General features: G+C 43.1%; 1 long non-coding RNA gene across 1 annotated transcript; it reads right to left on the reverse strand.

The window, feature by feature from the left end:
• Window positions 1-6145: 6145 nt before the first annotated feature.
• LOC120837810 lies at window positions 6146-8812 on the reverse strand. The gene is made up of 3 exons (XR_005714984.3): window positions 8635-8812; window positions 6707-6789; window positions 6146-6235 (listed from the first exon to the last, which is right to left on the reverse strand). It is a non-coding gene; the product is annotated as an uncharacterized LOC120837810 (long non-coding RNA).
• Window positions 8813-10035: the final 1223 nt, after the last annotated feature.

Consider the following 10035-nt stretch of genomic DNA (forward strand, 5'->3'; position numbering starts at 1 on the left):
GTGAACGCTGCTAGTTTTTCTTTAATTTTTTTCTGGGACTTCTATTGCGTGAAGTGAAAAACGAACGCCTGTTTCATAGGTCATTAACGTCAGGGATCTGTTCTAAGCGGTATTTGCGCAAAGTACAAAAATTGTTGCACAGCTCCTTTAAAGGAGCGATGCAACAAGTTTTGTACTGTACACACATACCACATAAAACGGATCCCTAACGTTAAAGACCTATGAAACACTCGTTCGTTTTTCACCCCATGCAATAGAAGTCCCAGAAAAAAAATTAAGAAAAACAAGCAGCGTTCACCCCCTCAACTCGCAGCCAGAACAAGCGGCCACGTGATCTGGAGCCGATTATACACACTAAAAGTTTTTACACCCTTAAGGGTGTACATCAGTTTGTCCCAGGGCTAACACCCTTAGGGTGTTCAGGCAAACACCCTTTATAATGGGTGCTCGCCAAACACCCCTGGTAGAGGGTGCTTGCCGTAAAATGGGCGCCCCCTGGGGTGGCCCAGTGGATGCTGGGCCACCCCAGCCAATCCAGTGCCGGGAGAGTATCATGCAACGTTTTGGTTATGTGGAGTTCAAGCTCACATGACACTCTGCCGATGCTGGATTGGCCGGTAGCGTCTGCCGCACTCGGACGAAAGCTGAAATGAAGCATAGGCCCTAGTAAAAATTTTATAGGCATGTGTCCAATACACATATCAGAAATTCTAAATTGTACGAAAATCATATAAAGTATTGGATATTCTTATCATGATTCTCAGCTTATCATGTTTACTAAACACATTTACTTTTTTTCACCTGGGGGGGTATTGCCAAATCACATACAAGGCACATGATAAAGGAAGAACGAGTCACATTGAACGCAACTCACTTCATGAAGTAATACAAAAGAGCTACTTGCAAGCCACATCATAAGCCTGAGGGCAACTGGTAGTGCTTCCGGTGCCGCCCTTTCTCGAACTTCAAGTGAGCAAGCAGTGGCCCCAAGCATCGTACTGCACGGCTAAACCATAGTTATAAACATAATGGGCTTTTACAAATGAAGCATGTGGAGCTTTCCTGTTTGGAGATCAAGTACCAAGTTTTGTCTCAGAGGATTGCAGGAAACACGCTTCACTCATCTCCTTAAGCATATCTATTTACTAATTGGAAGCATGGCGGTCTAGCCCTTGACTGAACCTCAGACGACGGTCTTATGGAATCACCTTCCAGCATCTGTGGCATCCATATCCGATTCCATCGCTTCTAAACGATGCCTTAACAGTGTTAACTTTTAGCATTTCATTATTATGTATTTTTTTCATTCTTAAGATTGTCGTTTGTTTGCTTTTGATTGTTGTTTGTTTGCTTTTGATGTCTCCTTGTAACACACTCCCCTCTGCAATGTCCTCAGGCCCTGAGTAGGGTGACCATATTCCTCAAGGTAGAAAACGAGACATCCCAGCGGTAAAGGGGGGGGGGGGGGGGGGGGGGGGGGGGGGTACTAAAGTTTGAGAAAAAATGTAATTAAATTCTACATGCGTGCTATTCCTACATGATTCTACATCCGTGCTATATCCAGTAACTAAAAAAAAAATATTTCTACCGTCCTCGCGAAAGAAAAAGTGTTTGTGGGCAAGAACAGTCCTAAATTTTACTCTCTGGGTAAATATTGTAAAGTACCTACGGTTAGTTTTGTAAAATATACTTGCAACGAATAGGCATAGTTGCAGTTTGCTTCTACTCGCTTGGTGCCAATTTTGAAACTATGTACTTCTGCGAAAACGGGACATGATTCTATATTGGGATAAAAAGACGGGACGGCAGAAATGGACCTGAAAAACGGGACTGTCCCGGCCAAAACGGGACGTCTGGTCACCCTAGCCCTGAGGGTCTGAAGATGAAGATGCTCAGGAGCATCTTCAACTTCCTTCATCAGTAAACAGAAGTCCGCCATTAGTGTAGCACATATGGCGTTTTCAGATGATGATGATAGTGATCAAAGTGGCCAGACTGAATTCCGGAAAGGGTCTATTGTAGTTTTAAAGGTGGCCATTAATAAAAGCCAACCCAATTGACACGGTTCCCGAAAAAGCAACAGGCTTTGAGATATTCATCTGTTAATTTTTCCTTTTTTTGCTTAACCCTTTAAGCGCCAGCCAGTTTTCGAAAAAATGTACCCAAAATTCAAATTTTTTTTATAGCACACTTTGATAGAAGAATTCTTCCTTATTTCAAGCATGTAAGACATGGGTATAAAAGCTTAACAACTGAAAACCAAAATTGATCCAATCTTAGGCCATGTGCCCTTACAAAAAATTTTAATGAATTTCATTTGACAGTTTATGGAGTCTACTCATTACATCTTTTCGAGTCTCAATAGAAATGCAAACGAGTTTTGTAACGAGTCCGTAAGGAGTTTACGAAAACTATTGGCCACCGCGTTCCAATTGATGTTTCGACAAAGCTACCGCATAAAGTTTCCAATGTATTTCATATGAATATAATTTGAAAGTCTATTGACACCGTTTCGAGTCTGTGTTGAAAAACAATTGATTTTTTGTAACGAGTCCCTAAGGAGTTTACGAAAACTATTGGCCACCGCGTTTCAATTACGGTTTTGCCGTGCCACCTCATAAGAATTTCTAATAGATCTCATTTGAAAGTCTAGATACACTGCTTTGAGTCTCTGTTGAAAATCAAATGTTTTTTTCTACCACGTTGTACTTGAGGTTTTGACGTGCCATCTCGTTAGGTATATTCCGACGAGTCCGAATATACCAAATGAGATGGCCCATCAAAACCTGAATTGCAACGCAGTAGAAATTAACATTTGATTTTCAACAGAGACTCAAAGCAGTGTATCTAGACTTTCAAATGAAATGTATTAGAAATTATACTCCTAGCGTGGGTTTCTAGATAGACGGCTCTAAGGGGAAAGACGGCAATAGGTTGCATAACATGTGGTCCGGATCTAACGGTTGTTTTGAGGGAAGGGGAAAGTGAGTGCAAGTGTCACTTTTATGTATGCCTATATACGCATGCAGTGTTCGAAAAATGCCTGCATAAAACCGTGTGAAGGAGTAATAACTGGTTTATTAAAAATGCAAAATTCGAGTATACGGTACACTGCTTTCGTGTCCATGGGGGACCTTGTACTGCCATTGTGTCCATGGGAGACCTTGTACTGCCTTCATGTCCATGGGAGACCTTGTACTGGTAACCTATAAAGAAAAAAGATGCACAGTTACACGTTGATCTGCTTATCTAAACTTCAATGTCCGCGCAAGGCATCCTGTTCACAGCGCAGCACTACCTCAGCGCTGAATCAGTATTACAAACCGGGACATCAGTCCTTTAGGAAAGGAGGACCCTCAGAACACACGATACAAGCCATGGAAGTAGCAGTGACTCGTTGCCTTAACAGGACTGAGTTAGCGCTGCACTGTATGTGTGAACCAGCCCTAAATGCAGGTCACAATCACAATTCCTACATTTTTGCTCACCCAGGCACTTAATTTACACACTACCTTGATAGTTTAATGAGTGGCACTAATAACATTGTCAGGGGCACCATAATGCAAAAGTATATTTTGCCCCCGAGTCTGCGAGAATCAATCGCTCACTGTTTTTGCTGCTGCATTGCACTCTTTTATTTCGGCTTTTGAAAAGGTCTACCAAAGATAAGCGAGCAGATGTTATCGCTTATGAAGTTTACCAAATTTGAACATAGAGAAGCTAAGACTTATAGGCATCTCGCAGAATTAACATGGCAATTTGGGCCAACTGATCCATGATCGTAGACAAGCGCCGCAAAAAACACGTGGACAATAAGTGGTGGTAAACACTGGCGCCAGTGTTTTATGTCTACTTGTTGTCCCTGTGTATTTTTATTTAATTTTTTTGTTTGTTTACTATCTTGAACAAGTATTTTTAATCACACTGGACAGGAAGGAAACGGTAATAGGGTTCTATGCGGATCATAAAGCCATGCTCCGAATGGGTGAGTATCAACTGCAGGTTTCACAACAGTGGCGGATCCAGGGGGGGGGGGGACCCCCCTCCCTCCCCCCCCTTCTCGGAGGCAATTGGACATGAGTGGACCCCCCTGAGTGGAACCCCTTGAACAAGAAAGAATGGGAGAATAGTATCGTTAAAAATTTTCCGCCACCCCAAAACAAACAAAGGTCTGGATCCGCCACACTAAGTTTCAATTATTGGGAGGATCGATACATCAGAGGCCGAGTTTAAAAAGCAAACTTACGATACCCGAGAAGAAATCCGTATTAACAAAACAAAATTTGTCGCACCTTTTGAGTGACTTACAACTAAATATTACGACATTATCCAAAATGTCTCACAAACTTTTTAGGGCAAACATGGCCGCACATCACTTGGCTATTTCGCCGCGACCAGCAATGAATATAGAAGCGTGGGCAAGAGGCATGTGTTTTGCGCACTGTTCAGATGCATCCCTACTTGAAGCAGTATAAGGGCAACGCTAAACTACACACGGAGGATTCAGCCGACGAGTCTGCCGAGCTGTCCATCCAGCCCGTTAGAGCTAACCAGGTGCAGGACTGCGATCAACGGCGAGATGCGCCAATGAATCAACGAAAGCAAATGTCACACAAATCTTCAGTGCACGCAAAAGGATCCTTCACCTATGAATGGCGTGAACCTGATTTGGTGATCATTAGCGCCCCCTTGTACTTCAGTAGTGATTTTCAAAGTGGTGAGCGGCTGTACGACCCTACCACACGAAAAGGCACATTCCTGACTGGATGTGCCTTTTTAATGCCAAAGCATTATATGTCCATGGAGCGAAAAATCCGAGTTGTACCAAACGTTAACGGAGGATTAAAGAAAAAATAAAATGTACTTTCACGGCTGAGATTTGAACCCGGTGCTGCTGTGTGAGAGCCGGGCATGCTAGCTGCTGTGCTATCTCAGCTGCTTCGGAATGCGACATTACTCTCCCCTCAAAAAGAAGCTTGTCCCATTACAGCAAAAGATGGCATGTCTTTACCCGTTTTTTGTCCCTGTTTATCTGAGGCTGTTTTTTCATCATGTTTGACGGCATCGGCGTTGATGTGCCCGAAAGATGGTCATAAAAATATGTCCTCGGTTCGATGACATCACACTTCACGTGACGACATGACGTACCATGATGTGTGACGCCGTATTATGTAACGTAATACAAATATTAGAGGGGCACTTAGTTATACATACGTGGATGGAATGCGAAAGCATTGCCACCTAACAATAGAGGAAAAAAAAGGAAGTGTCGTTAGGAATGGCAATGCTTTCGCATTCAATCCACAAAGGGGTACCTAAGTGCCCCTGTAATATTTTGAGTGGAGTAGAGCTCAAATAAACGCCGTACGGTGCAGTATATCCATGATTAAGTTGCTGCTAGTCGTGAGGCTTAATGTTTTGCACCAACAATACCATAGTTTTTCCTCGGTTGCGACGAAGTGCCACTTGCGCTACGAACTTGCTAGAAATTTCTGCATATGCGACCACTTTCTCCTGGAAACCTATGGTGACCTGCCACTCACTTTTGGCCAAAGAACAGTGAAAATACCAGATGTGAAAACAGCCATAACAAGCATTAAAGAAATCAAGATGGGGGTCATAGCATTAGCTTCCCAACGTGGCGAGACTAGCACAGGATTTCTGTTACTCGCCGTTTAAGACAGGAGTCGACTTTTTCCGGTCTGATCTTGAAAACAAAGTTTGGTTCCGTTAATTTTGTAGCAGAAAGCCCGTGCTTTCCCGTTTGTGGGGTCATTTTCTCGGTTCAAAATATGATGCAGAGTCCTTCCCATAAAAATGCATGGGTGCCTGCTAGGACTCTTCGAAATGGTTAAATTAACTGAGGTCATTATACTCTGTTGCCACTCTAGAATAGCAGAAGGCCTTCCCACAAAGCCCTTCACTCTTTTTAATAAGCAAACACTAGAGAGGAGGAGAGCCGAGAGGACACCACCAATCATGGCGAGCAAAGGGAATTGTGGGAGGGGCTTGTGCTATTCTATAGTTGCAACGGATTATAACAAAAGTTTACAGTACTATGAAAACAAAAAGACCAAGTATGCACAGAAATTCGCAGGAAGTGTAGCAGGGATAGAATAGAAAAAACTGCAGCTGCAATATTTACCCTTTAAATTTCCCTCGACAGCACAGCAGAGATGACATGCTGGTCGTCAGTGCCTGGAGGGCCACCCCTTGTACTGGGAGCACATGTAGTCTGAAACGAACAACAAACAAAAAATTAAATGCATGAACAATCCGCACATGCTGTTATTTCGCTTCATTGGCCGCTTCAGAGAAAGCAAGCATGCACACCGTTGTCCAACCATGTCAACTGCTAGCCGAAACTTTCTGCCACCAGGATTAAGATATTGCTTGCGCTATAAAAAAAAAACATTTACACACTACCCAGCTGGCGCGCTGAAAGTTCAAACATTGAAGAAACTACAACATAAAACTTCAATGCAAGAGCTACACCTCGTGGACAATACACAAAAGTATGTTCAGTGTAAACCTTGGTGCACTGCAAGGCTGATTTTACCTCAGCCAGTTTGGAACATCTGCAGTTCCATTCTTTTCAAGATATTATGCCTGAAAATTTGTGACAAATGAACTGGGTTAAAATTTTTTAATCGACACCCGGCCCAAATATTTAGGAAGTATACTAGTGGGTTAATTTCTAACTTACCATAATTATTTTCGGCATCCTGAAGGCGTCACTTCAGGGTCTTTTCATAGTGGATTTACCTCGCCCACACAGGTGCAACCACACTGAAATGTTTGCAAAGTTTCAGGCAGGGTAATTAAACGTCTGCAGTTTCTCTCGAACACCGCTGTCACAAATTTTGTCTTTTTTGTCATTTTGGGCTGTTTATAGGTGGTTTGGGGGCAGGGTCAATTACAATCCTCGCACATGTTTACCTGAGCGTCAAAGGCTTGAGCTCGGATGAGACTATACTCCTTTTCATACTTAAGGTGCAACGCTGTCAAAGCTACTGGCGCGAGCGTGGGGCTTGGTCTTGTTGATCATTTGCACGCCTTCTCGCACAAACAAAACCGTAGATGAAGCCACGCACTCGCGCCAGTAGCTTTGACAGCGTTGCACGCTAAGTATGAAAAAGTATAATGCCGGCCGAGCTTCAAACCATTGGGAAGAGGAAGACAAGCGTTTCGGGTTGACCAACCACGAACCTGTGACAACCGCATAGGTCATTCAACAGACGTTTCATACCGCTTAAACACTGTGTCGAACTGCATCTTGAAGTCAGTCCCAATTCCAACGGTGTATGAACAGGGGCATTAATTTCGTGGCATGCCTTGAAATGAATCTAAGTGACGCAAGCTGGGAACACACTGCTGCTGCTTCATTTGGGAATAACTGCGGCCCTCGGCTTGATCACATCACAATTGCAAAATGAAAGAGAAAAAAAAGAGGAAAAAGGAACAACTGTTTTATCAAAAGTTCTAACCGACAAATATAAACCCAGTTCAATTCTAGAAAGCCAGGGGACCGAAGTTTGTCCTAACAGTACAATTTAGTCCACTTCCATAACTTCAAAACAAAAGATGGATATCCTCTTCAACCATTTTGACTGAAAAGGAATATTGTCTCTGCATGAACCGAATTCCAAGGAAGTCTGACTTCGGAAATATAATGAAGTATTGTCAATGTAGTCAATTTATAGTTGAAAGACATCAGTACACTGCTAGACCAATAAGACATTTCCTAAAGCAACGGACCGAAAGTAGCATTAGGAATTCAATACGTGCTCTGTTGACATGAGCTACACTTTCTCGGACCATACACAGAATGAGTGGCAACTTTTCATTACGCTACACATAGATACAAACATTAGGACAGATAAAGCAAACCCAACTAGTTAAAAAAAGAAAAAAAAAAAACATTCTAGCTTAACGAGAAAATAGGGAGTTTTAGAATATCGGGCGCTACTTTACCGCGCGTTACGGACGGCAAAAATAGCGAGGATTGCGGCGAAGAATTTTAGAATAGCGTTTCTCTGAAGGGGACCCCCCCAAACGCAAGCATCTCGCGCTTAAAACGCCACCAATATGTCGCGGCAGCTTTTATTTGAAAGTTAGAACGGTTTATCTTGAAAATTAAACAAGCTTTTTGTCCAGAGTAACATTTTTGTAGTTTTTTTACACTCAATGCCGCATGTTTTGTTTTTGTCGCTGCCAAGCTGCTCTGTTTGTACTTACGAAGCCCAGACGATCCACCACCCAGGCATGCTTACATGTCTGCCGCGATCGTAAGTACACGCGCCTCGATAGCTTTGAGATGTGAATCCAGCGATTTGTGACGTTTTCAATACGCGTCGACCATACCGACCGCGGTCGCCGAGCGCGACTCACGCAGTTCCCGAGCGGGCGACGGCGTCGAAGACGCAATCAACGGAGATGTCGTGGGCGCCGCCTTTTGCGGTACGCCGCCTTTTAAGGTAACCACGCTATTATCGAAAAATAATGGGCCCCAAAGCTAGAGTCCGAAGCTTGTTTTGGGTCTGCGCATGCACAGCAGCCACGAGATTATTCTAAAACTCCATAATGTTCACTTCTCGTTCAACGCGTACAATGCAAACAAAGAAGTACACTTACCAACTGCGTTGAGTTGCTCGTTCTGTTGCGTCGTCGGCCTTCCGCGCTCTTCTTGAACATAATCATCACAAGAGAAAACTTCACAGATAGATAAACTTGATTAAATTAGCACATTTCCATTTCTAAAGGCATTTCCATACCGCGAAACGGAAAAAAACAACCTAACGGTCGCAAAAATGGCGAAACCATGCCGGAAAAAAAAAAAAATACAAAGAACTGGTGTCGCTACCGATGGGGCGTCGAAGACGCGATCCTTAAAATATGAAACCGAAACCAGTAAAAGTTGCAATACTGAAACCGAAACTGACCAAATCGCGATAGAGGGGCGCCGTAAATAGATCTGTTCACATGATGCATCTAAAGTAAAGTCAAATGTCTCCTTTTTTCTCCTGGTTCTCCAGATTTTGTGTGATCTACACCAGGATACTGCATTAGCCCATATTTTAGGAAGTCTTATGTCTCGCTCGGACTGGTTTTTTATGGGTTCTGCTTCTTTATGTGTGTGAGTTCTTGTGCATGTCGTCATATTTTCAAATCAATATTTTTCATAGGTTGACATGGTAATGTGACAGGTTCTGGCAGCATGTCATGAATATTTGTCAAACATATTATATTTTGATTTCATGTTATGTTGTCAGAAGTAAACTGGAGACTGATTTTCTTACTGCTACACTTCGATCAATAAATATTTGTAAAAAAATGATAGCATTCAGAATTTCTCCCTGGTTTCCAATTTTTTGTGGATGGAGTAATTTTTAAGAAAATTGAATATGAACTCGTATAAAAATTTTGTGAACACAAAAAATTGCACGCAGGAGAGGCACTTTATTATCAACTATTTGCATGAATTACAACTAACATTATAAAAAACGACTGCTAACAACCGATGTTTTTAAGCATAAATTTAACCTATACACCAACTCATGTTTACAAACAAACCGGAGCGCCCCTAGCGGACGCCACCGGCGCCGCGCATGCGCGATGGGGGGTGTGGGCAAAAAGCTCGCCGTCGCCCATAAACAAACCATTGAAATGCGATGTTGTCGGCGCCGGTGTGAGTCCCCGCGCTCTTTTTCGCGTTAGAATTGTTGACTCTACGTCTTCCAGGCGATGTCTGACTACTTGAGCAGCGTCAGCGAAATTAACGAGGCTCGTTACACCGCAAAACTGCGCGTGAATAATCTGATATGCGGCGATTCATTCCGCGTAGACGCCGCAGAATGTACGCTAAAGCCTGATTCACATGATGAGATTTCGCTCGCAATTTTCAGTAGCGACGTCGCTCGGACTGCAAAAGCGTGAACCGTAGCTGAGATGGTCGACGTCGATACTGAAAATCGCAAGCAGAATCCAACCAAGTGAATCAGGCATAACAAGTCGGTGATGGCCAGTGGTAACAAT

This window comes from Ixodes scapularis, unplaced genomic scaffold (genome assembly GCF_016920785.2).
Source record: "Ixodes scapularis isolate PalLabHiFi unplaced genomic scaffold, ASM1692078v2 PGA_scaffold4__175_contigs__length_147842914, whole genome shotgun sequence".
NCBI classification, from domain to species: Eukaryota; Metazoa; Arthropoda; class Arachnida; order Ixodida; family Ixodidae; genus Ixodes; species Ixodes scapularis.